The sequence below is a fragment of the Pituophis catenifer genome, unplaced genomic scaffold, assembly GCF_029215685.1.
Source record: "Pituophis catenifer annectens isolate HBS135680 unplaced genomic scaffold, rPitCat1.0.hap2 SCAF_4, whole genome shotgun sequence".
Taxonomy (NCBI): Eukaryota; Metazoa; Chordata; class Lepidosauria; order Squamata; family Colubridae; genus Pituophis; species Pituophis catenifer.
The window spans coordinates 80,223,273-80,239,429 of NW_027256884.1; the positions used below are offsets into that span (position 1 = coordinate 80,223,273).

A 16,157-nucleotide genomic window follows, 5' to 3' on the forward strand; every position below is an offset into this window, starting at 1 on the left:
TAAACTGACTTTCACCATAGAATGTGGTAGAATCAAGGGCAGAATGGAGATGGGCAACCTGGATGGTATTGATGTAGCTTTTTTTACATTATGTCTTTTGAGGGAGTGACTTTCTATTTCTTAATACATTTATGTAGTTTGCATAATGTTCCCAAAAGGGAATAGTATTGTGGGCATGCATGTAAATAGATGCAACTATAATAGATAAACAGGCTAACTTGCATGAGAACAATTAACTCATATTAGTTCTGAATGATAGGAGCTTGCTAAACAAAATGCTTATGACATTTCAAACCTACTATATACTATGCAGACAGCTAGCATAGCTTTTCTGGAACACCATTCCAAAATTAGGTTACTAGGTTAGGCTGATCTGTGGATAAGCTGTGATCCTTTAATTCCTTTGTAAATTATACACTTTCATTGAGGCTCATCATGGTTACTTTAATACAAATTGTAGGAAACCACAGAATCACTCTAATGAAGTGAACTATAGTTCACGAAAACACATCCTTTTTAATAAAAAGTAATCTTTAAAAAAGCTACCAAATCCTTCTGATTTGAGGCTACCATATACTAACACCACTTTTTATACAATGTCAGTAGAGTTAATTATAATTCATATGCCAACAGTGATTTATAGTAAAAAATAACTCTTCTTCCTAACTCCTAACTAGAGCCACACTTTTTATTTTAACTGCTGCTGGACAGAGTCATGACATTTTAGGGAAGCTTAAAGATATCCTTGACTTATGATTGTTTAACAATGGTTCAGTGTTACAACGGCCTTGAAAGAAAGGATTTACCATCTGTACTTTCATTTATGACTGTCGCACCGTCCCATGTTCATCTGATCGCAGTTGCAGCACTTGGCAACTAGCTTGCATTTATGACCAGTTGCAGCAGCCTGTGCTCATGTGATCACAATAGGCAAGTTTTTTGCTGATTTCCAGCAAAAAAAAAAAAAGCCTATTGGAGAAGTTGGATTCATGTAATGACCATGTGATTTGCTTAACGACCTTTGTAAAAATTGTCATAAAATTGGGTGAGGTTTACAACCACAACGAGTTACAATGGAAATTCTGGTGAGAGAGAGAGAGAACACACCTAGTAAATGACTTTTTGACTGGCATCACAAGGAACTGACTATCTGGAAATAGCCTAAAGCCTTTCTGCACAGGTATCTTCAACTGATACTCATTCCTGGCTATACTGTCACAAAATGAATGATAAACCATATGTTGATCCTTACAGATAACCATAGTTCTTGATAATTCTAAAAAAAAGTCCAGTCTAAGTATCTCCATGTTCTCCTTCCACAGGCATGTCCTTCAAACAGATGGGCAGATGCCCAACTATTCCTTCTCCACAATCCATTTTCCGGAACTTCTGTTTTTCAAAGAAAGTTATTTAACTTGGTGATGAAGAGAAAGCCTATAGCATCTTTTGCCTGCCCTCTCTCGATTCAACAAATTGTTGCAAAACACAAAACAAAATACAACTGGAAACAATGGAGCTGGAAAATACTATATCATTTACCCACTCATCCTATTGTAATTTTATTTTGAAAGTGGTAATGATCTTGTAAAGTGATGGCAGTACACTCTTCCAGTTTTAATTTCTAAACAAAACTCAGTCCAGTCAGATGGAAAGAGATAAATTGTACATGCAACAGAGTGAGTTTATATTGCAGCCTTTACACCATATCTGATGCTTTGAAATCCAGCCTGGTCTGAAACATCTACTTATTTATTTTACAAAACTATATTCTGCAGTGCTTCCAACAAAGTAAATCTAAAGGGAGACTGATCATGTAATGATTTCTCCAAACCTTACAGCCTTCTGAAGTAGTAGCACCCTTGTCTGAAGACCATAGCTCCCAGACCACCATTATGGAAGAACTTTTCTACAGGGTAGGCAGACTCCCAGCTGTTTAATGATTTCTACCAAGCACACTGAATTTGATCTGGAAATCAGTTGGGAGCCAATGCAGCTTAGGCAGAGTAGATAAAATATGCTCTCACCAAGACGTACCTGAGAAGAGTCTTGCTGCTGCATTTTGAATCTGCTGTAATTTCCCAATCTCTTTTAAGACATCCCCATGGGGCACTTTGCTATAATTGTAATGGCAAATGACTAGAGCAAATATCACAGTTGCCAGATCAGGCAGCTCCAGGAACACTCCAACCACATAAGACAAGAAGCACTTCGAAAGTGGTGAGGTTTCCTGGATCTAAAAAGAATGGGGTTGAAAAATTATACTTTTACCTTGATGTCAAGATGTACTGTTTTCCAGGAAAGGAGAAGGATATGGAAAAGACCAGATCTTAAGTAAACCCCAAAATATTCTTGGGAGGGGAGTGGAGGAAGAGTTTTTTAGATACAATTTAAAATTGTAACAACTTAATCTTAGTTTAAACTTGTCGTGGAAACTGTGTCATACAGATAATTGGTACTGGTATAATTGTTGTGTAAAATAAATCTTAGATATATTACCATATGTATTGCTCCTATCCACTGAATATCAAGTATGCTTTTATATCCATAAGTGTGCAAGTTTTTTCCCGTTTGGAAAAACTATGCTAACTAGGCCACTGCAATTTCTCTGGTTTCAGAATATAATCATGTGTATAATCGTGTGTGGCTTTCTCTTTTGTTTTACTAGAATAAGTCTAAAAAAAATCTCAATAGCCAAAAATGATAGTGCATAATTAGAGTTTTCTGTATTCCTTTTCAGCTCAGATAAGATAGCTATTGTTATAGTAACAGATAACTCTTCATGCAGCAAGATTCTATCCTCCCGAGGTCTGTAAAATGAGGACCCAGATTATTGGGGGCAATATGCTGACTTTCTAAACCGCTTAGAAGGGCTATAAAGCACTGTAAAGTGGTATATAAGTCTAAGAGCTATAGCTATACAGGTAAAAATATAAAACAGAATTAAAACTGGTTTATTGGTGAGATGTAAACTGAATAAAAATTGAGTATGACATCTTTTAACTTGTTGACCAGTGTATATCTAATTTCCAATTTACCTTGCATCTGATTATGAAAAAAATAATAATAATTAACTGTATACTTAATCCAGGAATCTTTGTCATTCATTTCAGGATAATATACTAATGTAATTTATAGGAAGTGGAGAATACTAATACATTTGACATTTTTTAACTACATTAATCATCTCAAAGTTTATAATAAACTACTCCATAGTATAACTCCATAGTATAACAGAATACATATTATTGTATTGCCTCAAGCTAAACTTTTTTGCACCTAACAAATAATAAGTCGTAAAATGCTTTTAAAATAGCTTGCTGATGTCCCTCTTTTTTTTCAAAATACTGATAAGGCAATTATACTTAAGTTGCAAAAATTCAGGCTGATGCAAGATGGAAAGAAAGAGAGTTCTATAGCTCTTTGTGCTACTGGTTGGTTTCTGAACTTTTGCTGCCCATGTATGTTAGGTACTGGAATTACCTATATCAGACAAAGATGCTAGTAAAACAGTATAAGATCTTGTTGATTCTGAAAACAGTTTGACAAAAATTTTCTACTTTGCTAGCCTTGCAAATTAAATAAAATTCAAATAAATATGTGAATTATGTCACACTTTAGATAAAATTATATAAACAAAATTTGGATTAACAGTCTTTATCCAAAATACAGTAGACCTCAAATTGTAAGAAGAAAACCTCATATATCATGTTTAGATTAGAAAAGTAAAATTATGTTTTGCTGTTCTATTCAGTAAATACAAAGTCTAGTTTATTATGACTTCATATCCCAGATGGAAGCTTCAGAGATGCTACAAATGTAGTCTCTAATTTATTCCATTAATTCTGTGGCTTACCAAAAAGTTAAAAAAAGCATGAAAGTACTACATAATAAAAACACATGAACTCTATCTTTAATTACATTGTTTCTTAGAAAAGATTGTGCTATTAAATTTGTTAAGAAATACAAAGAATTTAGCTAGAAACTTGAAATAAATTGTACATTTTTTTCTTTTAATAAAAGCCATAAAAGGATTTTCAAACATCCAGTTTTAAGCTTTCCCGAGAGATCTGTACAGTACAGATTTATTTTTCTCCAATATATATATATATCCAAGAGATTTTCCTCTTAGAAAAATAAAGCAAAAGGAAACTGTAGAAAGTACAGAGTGAAGATATAATGTTCATGTATCAACTAAAATGAGGAACTAAATAAAACTGCTTCAAGCATACACCTTGATCTTTTCTTTTGTGTAAGACAGAAAGCTTTGATTGTTGTATTCTATGTCTGAAACAGTCATCTAGGAAACGGCTCTTTAGTTGGCTTATCTGTGAGTCTGCATGCACTTTGCTTATATCTAAAAAACTTCAGCTCCCGAACCCAAGTGTGGTTACAACTCAATCAGTTAGTCCGGTTTTCACACCTGTTGCCTTACCTCACTTAGTGGTGTCTGCACTTGTATAAATCCAGGGCCAGCCTCTGCCTTGACTTGTTGTTGCCTTTATGGAGTAAAGATTCAGGAAAAGAAAAGGCTGCACCTGCTACATAGCAGTGAACTGACAAGGTCTGAGAAGTTGAAACAGCTGTCAGGACAACATGCTGCTACCTGCACTTCCCATAGGCTTTTTACGCCCTCAGGACCACCCTTTTCTGTTTTCCGTCCCAATTCCACCGTCCCTTCCCTTCCCTGCAATGAAAGATTACAGCATTGTCATGCTTCCTCAGCCCCCCCCCCTTTTTCAGGAACCATATTAAAGAAGCCAATTGTCTGGAGGCCAAGATGTTTAATTCATTAGTCCTGCCAAACCTAAAATACAAATCGACTTGCTTCATAGGACTGGAATGTTTTCAGCATGACCCAATCAGAGTCTGTGTCTATTCCAGCAAACTGGAAAAGATAGCCTGACTCCAGTCAGCAAAAATGTCTGTTGCTCCTATCAGCTTGGGGTGAAGTTGCCAATTTGAACAAGCGGCAAGCAAGCTCACAGTTGATCGCTGCTGCTACAGTCAAATCAAGCAATTGGACTAGCAGTTTTCCTGCCAACTCTTGGAGATGTCAAACAATACTGTACTGCAAATTAGAAAGTAGACTTTGTAGCACTAAAGAAGACAATAAGTGGATATTAGAGTTTTTATTGTCTTCAGCATATTCACCTAGGCTAGGGAACCAAACTTGGATGCCTAAATCAGATTTACATGGAGAGAAGAGAATTACAGTGTTCTATTTATCTCTGCTGTTGTCTATTGGTTGCCGGGATTTTTGCAGTCTAATTATAGTAGCCCCATTCACAGACGTTTTGGAATAACATCATCTAACATAAGCTTGATTTGGAAGGGAAGTTATATACTGTATTTCCCTAAAATATACTGCTTGTAGTTAATTGTTTTGCTTATGAATGTTAGAACTATTGAAAATGCAGCCAAGTAATTTGGAGATAGATTGGGGTGAAACGCTACCAGTTCGGGTGAACCACTAGCGATAAAAACTACCAGTTCAGGTGAACCGGTAATAAAAAAAAGCTACCAGTTCAGTTGAACCAGTAGTTAAAAAAACTATGATCCGACAATCACCTGTGCTGCGCAGTTTAGCTTTGCTAGAAAGCAGGAGTTCCTGCTTTCTAGCGAACCTAAACTGCACTCCACAGCTGATCCGCCCCTTGCAGTTCTACTTACCTTCCCAAGCCTCCTTTTGGTGCGTAATGCGCAGGTGCGCGTGCGCGCAGTACGCGCCAAAAGGAGGCTTGAGAAGGTAAGTAGAACAGCGAGGGGGGGGAACAGCTATGGCATGCAGTTTAGCTTCGCTACAAAGCAGGAAATCCTGCTTTCTAGCAAAGGTAAACCACGCGGCACAGGTGATCGTTGGATCGTAGCTTTTTTTAACTACCAGTTCGACTGAAGCAGTAACTTTTTAAATTACTGGTTCAACCGAACCAGCTAACTACTGGTTCACTCGAACCAGTAGCTTTTAAAAACGTGTTTGGTGCGCACTGCGCATGCAGCCCGTTTGGTGCACAGGCAGCACATGTTTGGTGTGCAGTGTGCATGCGCACACAGCACACACTTGGCACGTAGTGCGCATGCATGGCCAGTGAACCGGTACCAAACTGGTTCAGATATCATCCCTGAGATAAATGATAGATAAGATAGATAGATAGATAGATAGATGGATGGATAGATGGATAGATAAATAGATTCCTACAAAACATGTTGGAAAAAAGATGGGATACATCAGCTTATATTTCAAAACCAGTATTCAAATAACAAAAGTTCCATGTTTTTGATACATTCTGAAACATTCAGGACAATGTCTATTATTGAGTAGCTGCTTCTTTTAATAATTTCACTTTAATTTTGCTAATGGTCTTGTATTTTATCCCACATTTCCTTTCCTTACAGTTCTAACACTAATTCTATAGTTCTTAATCCAATTGTTCATTATTTTGGGAATTGATTTGTAAGTATTATAACAAAAATGTAAGTTGCTAGAAACTGGGAGACCTGCAATAGGCAAAAAACAAAACAAAACAAAACAAAAACAGCTGGATGACCTTGGGCCAGTCACTTTCTCTTATCCCTAGGAAGGAAGCAATGGGGAGCCACTTTTGAAAAAACTTGCCAAGAAAACTGTGGAGACTTCTTCAGGCAGACCCTGAGAACTGGGTATGATTGAAAAGAAGGGGAAAAAAGTGTGTGTGTGTATTAAAAAGCTACATATTTGTGTAGCTTATAATACTGATTTGCATTTTCTTTTCATTCATCTCAGAAACAGCTCTCAGACATCAGTTTCTCTATGAAGATTCTAAACTGGAAATAAACTGACATGTATGATTCTTATACCCTACTGGAAGGTTGCTTTGAAGAAAGTGAAATTAGCTTATTTGGATTTTAAAATAAGACTAATAACATTTTGGTTTCGATAAAATAGACTTTTCAGGAAATTATTAATAACAAATAGTTGCAATTGCTGTTAATGGAGAGGCCAATCCTGATTTGGAATTTTAATATATGACTTGTTTTATTACTTTTGGGATGGAAATCTACATTACAGAATTAGTTGCTATCTGTGTTGTTTGTCAACATTTGCAGTAGTATTTTTTCTTCAACAAGAGTAAAGACTTTTGAATAATTTGAGCAATTGAATATTGAATTGAATATTTAATTCAACAACAGAACTTTTTTAGGTCTTTTTTTTTAAAGGTTTTGTTTAAAAAAAACTAAATGAATACAATAAATGTAATTACACGAGAATGTCTTCTGCTATAGGAAAGATAGAAAAGTTGCAAATTCCTGGTTTTTTCCCTTTAGGCATAAGGATGGGAATGTTCTGTTTCTTGCTGAAGCACTGTAGTCATTCAATATTTGGTATCCAAGCAAAATTATTTCAATCGTGGATCAGATTATGAAACTTATCTCTCTAATATACAACATATCATGTTTTAGTCATCACACATTCCAATGTTATCATTCCCTGAATTAGAAACATTACAACTTATTTACACACTAGAGTTAGAACAAGCTTGTAACTTTATTCATTTATTTACTTAGCCTGAAAAATTTAGTACCTGGAATATATAAATAAAAAGAAGTATCTTCTATATAAGAAACACCTGTTTTCCTTTGATTTAACTGCCCTGCTTTTTTTTACCTTATTAGTATTGGCAGCATTTTGGTAAAGCAGATGATTTCATTGACACTAAAATGTTTGATATGTTAGCCTATAAAATGAGTTTTAGAAATAATACACAGAAATCTGTATTTCCCACAAATTGTTATTCTCCACATTTGTTAGATACTAACTGCCATCAGCTTTGCTTAGCATGTAGATGATCAGGATTATAGTTCTACGTATCTTGAAGAAACATAAAATTGGGAAAAGCTGTTCTACAGAGTATCTCTCAGTGAGAAATATACATGTTCATTGAAACTGAAACTGAAAAGCTCTGTTTACTGAGAATAGATTATTACAAAGAATACAGTTTTGAGTAAGGGATGGAGGAGGAAATAATTCATAGTTGTTCCATAATACAGGAAAAGAAATGAGGAATTTCAGTTAAAAAAAGTCAAGGTCAGTTAAATATCCGTTAAAAAAAATTCTAATAGGAGAAAGTGGACTTTGATGAAGGTGTTTAAACAGAGGCTGAATGGCCATCTGTCAGGGAGCTGTCCTACTGGATTCATACCCTGGGGTAATGAGGATTTTTATTTTGTTACCAATTTATGTAGCTGTCTATTTCACAATCACAACTCTGAGAAGTGAACACAAGCTTAAACATGAAAAATACAACAGAATAAATAATTAACTTTAACACAATAATAGCACAATGGTGAGTGAGCTAAATGTTGTTATTTAGATTAAAATTGTATGTGATTTCTGTCTCATAGCAAGTACATGAATGCAGAGAATGGAAGTAATTTATTATAATCCAAAAACATGATTTTTCCGATTTGAACTCATTCTTTGTGAAACTGAAATCAACACCGAATTTCAACATCCCAGCAATTTAATACCAAATTTTGGTATCTGTCATGAATATGAGGTTATCCCTCAAAATAGTTTGAAGGACACTGCCTGAGAGGGTTACATTATGTTTACATTGCAAAATCAGCAGGCTCTCCTATCTTTTGACACTTTTTTGCACATATTTGCTATCACCTGTAACAGTTTCTTTAACACTACCAGATAAACAAGACACCAGAGATAATCCTACATAATCATTCTGCTTTCCAATACTGCCACCAAGAGATCATAATATGTTCTTGATATAAAAAGATAACAGAAAGCTGATCATTTTTTGCAAGAAAGCTGAATAACTTTGCAAGTACAGTGAGTTATCCTGACCTTCCTTTTCAGCTTGCACCCACAAATCTTCCAATCTCTTGAAACGAGAAAGGAGAGAAAAGGGATAAGAAAAAAAATCTGTTTTGTCTATGGTGCCTAGCTGACAATCACAGTTGGATAAAGACATTCACAAACAGCAAGGATATATGAAAAAGTTATGTAGAGAAGGAGCTGCTAATGAATTATTTCAAAACTCCTCCTCTTTTTGGTGCTCGCTTTTTTTCAGTCTGTTCCCAACTGTATATATTGAGAGATGTTCAGAGCAAATAATGTGAATTGGAATTGGAATCACAATGCAAGCTCTGCCTCTTATATACAATGGGTTGCTTTTGTCCCCTGAAGATGTCCTATTTACCATTTACAGTACATAGGCCTGGGACTCCTCCCACTGTGGTGAGAGAACAGTGGAGGCCAGCTGTTATTCCACATGGTTTCTACCATCTTTTTTACCATCTTTATTACAGAACTTTATTGGACCCCTACCTGGATACCAGTTCCATTTGGTCTTTTTGGTTGATGTATTTGGCGGCTGAGCTAATTGCACTGCGAGATACCCCCCTCTCACAGATGTGGCCCTCCACACTATCGAGGGCCTACCTCAATGACGGGTGTTGGGACTCGGAGAGGTGGCATGTGAAAAAGAGGGGGTTGAGGGGTTTTTTAAAAAGGGTAGCAGAGACGTTTTTAAGGGGAACCGGGAGGGGGGGAGGGGGCTGTAGAGATGGACTGGGGGGAATCCATATACCCACTGTGTGGGGTGGTGGGTTAGATGGGCGCAGCGGAGGAGAGGAGAAGGGTAATCTGACAGGGGCGCCAGGGAGTGAAACGAAGGGCAGTTCCATCAAAGTGGTAAGTGGGAGGGGCAGGTATGACGGGCGCAGGGGGCCATATTAGGTTCTGGGGGTGGGCACGCGCTGTCTCCGAGTGATTGCACACTCCGGCCCCCATAGCGTGGCTCATGTCCTGGATTGCACAGAGTTTCAGGCCCTGGGTCCTCGACTGATGTTATGTAATGCCAGGTCGGTAATTAATAAAGCCCCCCTCATTTGTGATCTTATTGTGGAGGGGGGTGTAGACCTGGATGGGATTACGGAGACCTGGTTGGGCCAGGAGGAGGGTGTCTCCCTCGTTGAAATGTGCCCTCCAGGTTCCCGTGCATTTCATCAGCCGAGGGCTCAGGAGAGGGGTGGGGGAGTAGCGGCAATTATTAGAGAAGGTCTTTGTCCAAGGGAGGCCACTGTTCCTCAGATAGGTCCCTTTTTGTGAAATGGGGTCGTGGGGTGCAGATGGGTTTGCTGACTACGTACCTGGCTCCCTGCTACGTGGCGGCGACCCTTCCTGAGCTACTCGACGTGATTGCCGGGGTGGCGGTTGATACTCCCAGACTTATTGTTATGGGGGATTTCAACCTGCCATCCATCGGTGAGACATCAGAGGTGGCTCGGGAGTTCATGGCTTCCATGACGGCCATGGACCTAACCCAGTTAGTGCAAGGCCCCACTCACACAGGGGGACACACTCTGGACTTGATTTTCATCTCAGTGGCTGAATGATCTTGGTAGAGGGGACCTAGACATTAAACCCTTGTCATGGGCAGATCATTCGCTCCTTCACTTAGACTTTCAAGCCGCTTTTCCCCGCCGCAGGGAGACGGAACCGATTAGATGGTTCTGTCCCAGGCGCCTGATGGATCCCAAAAGGTTCCAGATGGAGCTTGGGCCATTTCCGGAGACTCTGGTACACGACTCGACTGAAGACCTGGTGGCCGCCTGGGATAGTGCGGCAGCAGGGGCTTTGGACCGTGTCGTGCCTTTGCAGCCTCTGACCCGATGCCGATCTCAATTGGCTCCTTGGTTCTCCGAGGAGCTGAGAGAGATGAAGTGTTGGAAAAGATGCCTAGAAAGTGTTTGGAGGACTAGTCAATCCGAATCTGACCGGACACAGGTGAGATCTTATATCAAGACTTACCTAGTGGTGATAAAAGCGGCAAAATCTAACAATTTTTCCACTCTTATTGCATCTGCAGAGAACCGCCCAGCCGCTCTGTTCAGGGTGACCCATTCCCTCCTTCGGGTGGAAGTGCGGGAAGATCCCTTGCAGGGTCGAGCTGAGGATTTTGTGCAATTCCTGCATGATAAAGTCGCTCAGATTCGGGAAGGCTTGGACTCCGACTGGGTGAGTCTGGGGAGGGAGGCGGAGGTGAGTCTGGAGAATTCTATCTGGGAAGAGTTTGACCCCGTGGCTCCCGAGGACGTGGACAGGATTCTGGGTAGGCTTAGTGTTGCCACATGTTTATTGGACCCGTGTCCCTTCTGGTTGGTATTGGCCTCCCGGGAGGTTACACGAGGCTGGCTCCAGGGGATTATAAATGCTTCTTTGAGTGAGGGTGCCATTCCCGCCGTCTTGAAAGAGGCGGTGGTGAGGCCCCTCCTCAAGAAGCCATCCCTGGACCCGGCTCTATTAGCAAATTATCGTCCGGTCTCCAACCTTCGTTTTGTGGCGAAGGTTGTCAAGAGTGTGGTGGCACAACAGCTACCCCAGTACCTGGAGGAAGCTGTCTATCTGGACCCATACCAGTCGGGCTTCAGGCAGGGGTACAGCACAGAAACGGCATTGGTCGCGTTGGTGGATGATCTCTAGAGGGGTCGGGACAGGGGTTGCTCCTCTGTCCTGGTCCTATTAGATCTCTCAGCAGCTTTTGATACCATCGACCATGGTATCATGCTGCAGCAGTTGAGGGGGTTAGGAATTGGAGGCACCGTGTTACAGTGGTTCTCCTCCTACCTCTCTGACCGCTCGCAGTTTGTGTTGGCAGGGAGGCAGAAGTCGACCTCGAGGCGCCTCGCTTGGGGAGTGCCGCAGGGGTCGGTCCTCTTGCCCCTTCTGTTCAACATTTATGTGAAGCCGCTGGGTGAGATCATCCATGGTTTTGGGGTGAGAGTTCACCAGTACGCTGATGACACCCAGCTGTACATCTCCACCCCAAACCACCCCAATGATGCCCTTGATGTGATGTCCCTCTGCCTGGAGGCCGTGCGGATCCGGATGGGGAAAAATAGGCTCAAGCTCAACCCTTCCAAGACTGAGTGGCTGTGGCTCCCGGCATCCCGGTATAGTCAGCTGGTGCCATCGCTGACTATTGGGGGTGAATCTCTGCCCCCCATAGAGAGGGCTCGCAATCTGGGTGTCCTCCTGGACTCACGGCTGTCTTTAGAAGAGCATATGACGGCCATAGCCAGGGGGGCTTTTTAACAGGTTCGCCTGATCCGCCAGTTGCGTCCCTTTCTGGACCGGGACGCCTTGCGCACGGTCATTCATGCCCTCGTCACCTCCCGTCTGGACTATTGTAATGCTCTCTACATGGGGCTCCCCTTGAAGAGCACTCGGAGGCTCCAACTGGTCCAGAATGTGGCCGTGTGGGTGGTTATGGGCGCACCTCGTTACGCCCATGTAACACCTCTCCTGCACGAGCTGCACTGGCTCCCAGTGGTCTTCCGAATGCAATTCAAGGTGTTGGTCACCACCTTTAAAGCGCTCCATGGCATAGGACCAGGATATCTACGGGACTGCCTTCTGCCACCAGTGGCCTCCCACTGACCAGTTCGCTTCCACAGAGAGGGACTCCTCAGGGTGCCGTCAGCCAAGTTATGTCAGCTGGCGACATCCAGGAGGAGACCCTTCTCTGTGGGAGCTCCTGCCCTCTGGAATGAATTGCCCCCGGATATTCGTAACATCTCTGACCTCTGGGTTTTCCGCTGTGCCCCCAAGACCCTACTGTTCTGGCAGGCGGGGCTATCAAATTGAATGATTTTAAATTGGGTTTTAATTTTGGGTTTTAAAATTCGGCCAAACTATTTAATGATTTTAATTAATTTTAACTAGATATTGTATATTTGTATATTTGTATTTTAATTCTGGCTGTACACCGCTCTGAGTCCTTCGGGAGAATGGGCGGTATATAAATAAAATTATTATTATTATTATTATTATTATTATTATTATTATTATTATTATTATTATTATTATTATATCAGCATGATGTTGCCTTCATCTGAGGCCAGCCAATTGTGGAGGCACTTTGAAATAAGTCCTGCCTTATAAAATATGTATAATGGCTCACTGCACACTACATTGCATTTGAGATTGAACTTTTTCAGATGCTTGTTTTTTGTAATGAAAACACTACTATTTTGATGCTAAATAGTTCAAAGGAATACTCAGAAATGCTCCAAAGGATACCTTTACGCAAACTTTCAGAGTGTTAAATTGTAATTTTATGAGGTTAACATGCTGTATACAACATACACTCGATTCCCAACTTTTAAAACACATTTTCTTGTTTGTGTGTTATCAGCATATTTCACTTGGTTCTAGTACTTCTTATTATGTAATATTTACAGTTGAATCATTCACCTTCCTCTCATGACAGATGACTAGTATTATACTATTATATAATGGTTTATGATCAGCTAACAAAAATGTTTATCCTCAGAGATAAGTATTTAAAAAATATATAGTCCACACATATACAGTACCATATTTCATGCTGAGTGTAGGGATATCCCATATTCAAAAAAGAATGTAAATGACTGGCATACACAATGGGCTTCTTTGATCTATCTTGTAGTGTAGGTAGCAAATGCTATTATGCTCTGCAGCTTTATCAGTCAAGAAGAATGATTGGTAAATGTTTTCTAGTAGCTGCTGACATCTGATGGGAAGGCAGGCAAAACTAGGGAATTTACCAACCTTTAACTTGTCTAACAGTAAAATGACAGAACCAGCATAAAGCACAGAATGAGGGCAGCACAATTTAGGCCAGCATATTTTTCTACTAACATACAGATAGGATAAGCACTTGTTAATACATCTGTGAGGAAAACCCAACTGGCTAATTCAGTTGGGGGTGGGGGGGATAGTGCATTTCCTAGTTTCAAATTATGAAAGATAAAGAATCGCTGAAAAATCATGCCAAATATAAGTATGTTAACATTTTCTTCATCAAACCATAATTGTATCTTTAGGGCATAGGGTCTGTGCTTCAAGGAAATATAATTTATGCACTGTCATAATTTCATTGTATTTTTAGCCCAATGTTCTATCCAGGATACAAGGTTTCAAGTTCCTTTTACACAGAAATTCACAAACATTACTGTCATATGAATATTTCTTACCTTTTAAAAAAGATATTATCTCTCATCACTAGCAAAAAGTAAATGGTAATATTGTAATATTTAGATGCGTATATTATATTATTATTCATTGTCAATATTTTTTTTATGTACAGCTATTATTTCATACATTTCCAACATTAAAATCTGTAGTTAGTTCTAACTCTACCATGGTTTTACTGCTGCTGTTTCTCCATCAGTCTGCTTTCATTTAACTCATATTTTTGTTCATGCAATCCGCCAAAATATAATCACAACAAGGATTTACAACACACTTTTTAATCATAATTACCATATTTTTCATTCCATAAGATGCACTGGACCATAAAACGCACCTAGGTTTAGAGGAAAAAAAATATATCAAGTGGAGCCTGAGAGGACCACAGATAGGTGTCAATAGTGCTCTGCCTATTGACTCCTGCACTGTGGAAAAGAGACAGAAGAGGTAGGGATCAGCACTGTAAAAGAAGCCTGCGCTGCAGCCCAGCAGCTATTCACCAAAGGACTGGCACCGTTTCCACCCACTTTGGGGGGGGGGGGAGAGTGGATCTTATGGAGCGAAAAATATGGTATATATTATTTTTAAAAAGAATGCCTTGTGACAAATTACAGTTGCATAGAATGGCATGAATTATAATGCTAATCATGTATTTGGAAATATTTTTACTCTATCATAATTTCAAACATAACATAATTTTCAATGTGTTTTTGGTAAATCAGTACTGTTACTGAATGGAAATTGGCCTAAATGCGATTTTATATATCCTGGTGTGTTTGTTTTTAAGTTATTCACTTACCAGTTGTAGCAAACTGTAGATGATATATTTTAAACATTCCTTCTTTGGGTGTTAAGTAAATTTTGTTGTATGGGTATACTGTGTATACACATACAATGACAATAAAGTTATTGTTTATTATTTATTTGCCAAAATTGTGTAAATTTTTATTAGAATGTTAATTCTAATAAAACAATTCTGAAATTGTCAAAATCTGTGGGCAGATAAACTAGGATTTTCATCTAGTAATAGGTTTTGGCTGATAAAAAAATCGCCAACAATACATTCTGTGACCTTCAGATGGTCCTCTATCAAGGCCAACCATTCTGTACAATATAAATTATCTAGCTAAATAAAGATCAAGGCCAACTCAAAGTCATGACCAGACACTGATTCCCAAATAAGTATTCAAGGCACATACCAAGTTTGTGGGAACACATGCTTTTCAGTTATTTTAGTCAGATATTATTAGGAAGGTATTTTAAGAATAAACTTAATATTCAAACAAGATTTTGGAAACTCAACTCTAGCACATTTTTACCTGCCTTAATTAATAGGATGACTTCTTTGTGCAACCCATAAAATTGGGTCATTCAAACATGTTTTAAATATTTATTTAAAATATTTACTTTGTTCATTATTTACTTTAGCAGAGCTGCAAAATATACTTCTTAAATTGTTGCTGACATTTGGAAATTTTATCTCTCTGAATATTTTATCAGTTATTAGAATACATTTTTAAACTCAGAATTCAAGAATAATATTTGTGGAAAATTTAAAATTTATGTCCTGTTTATTTGGAATGTTAACTAAGAGGCTTCTTTTTATATGATCTGATTTTCTTTAGCATTTTCTTTTTACCCGTATTTTCCGGCGTATAAAACGACTGGGCATATAAGACGACCCCCGACTTTTCCTGTTAAAATATAGGGTTTGGGCTATACTCACCGTATAAGACTACCCCTCTTCCAACGTACACCAAATAAAAATTAAAAAACATCAACTGGCTCACCCACAATGTAAAAGCAGCTGTGCTAGACCCAAAATGTCCCCTGCAACAAGCAGGAACCTCACACAGCTACAAAAAGCCCCCCCAAAAAACTTTCACACTTTACACACACACAACACAACACAACTGGCTCACCCACAATGTAAAAGCAGCTGTGCTAGACCCAAAATGTCCCCTGCAACAAGCAGGAACCTCATACAGCCACAAAAAGCCCAAAAAAACAACTTTCACACTTCACACACACAAAATTCCACATACAGCTTTGTGAGATTTTGTGTGTTTGTGTAGTTGTGAAACACTACAGAAACACACTAAATCTCAGAAAGCTGCACAAATATTATTTTATTTTTATTTTTATATGAAAA

General features: G+C 39.0%; 2 protein-coding genes across 2 annotated transcripts in view; one reads left to right on the forward strand and one right to left on the reverse strand.

Annotated features, from left to right (window-relative positions):
• MAP3K7CL (MAP3K7 C-terminal like) overlaps window positions 1–4,697 on the reverse strand; it is a 36,869-nt gene extending 32,172 nt beyond the window's left edge. Inside the window, exon 1 of the mRNA XM_070942631.1 lies at window positions 4,433–4,697. The gene's annotated coding sequence lies outside the window, so the exon portion shown is untranslated. The remainder of the gene's footprint in view (window positions 1–4,432) is intronic.
• The window catches only part of CCT8 (chaperonin containing TCP1 subunit 8), a 30,253-nt gene continuing 16,294 nt past the window's right edge, over window positions 2,199–16,157 (forward strand). The window contains exon 1 of the mRNA XM_070942630.1: window positions 2,199–2,217. The gene's annotated coding sequence lies outside the window, so the exon portion shown is untranslated. The remainder of the gene's footprint in view (window positions 2,218–16,157) is intronic.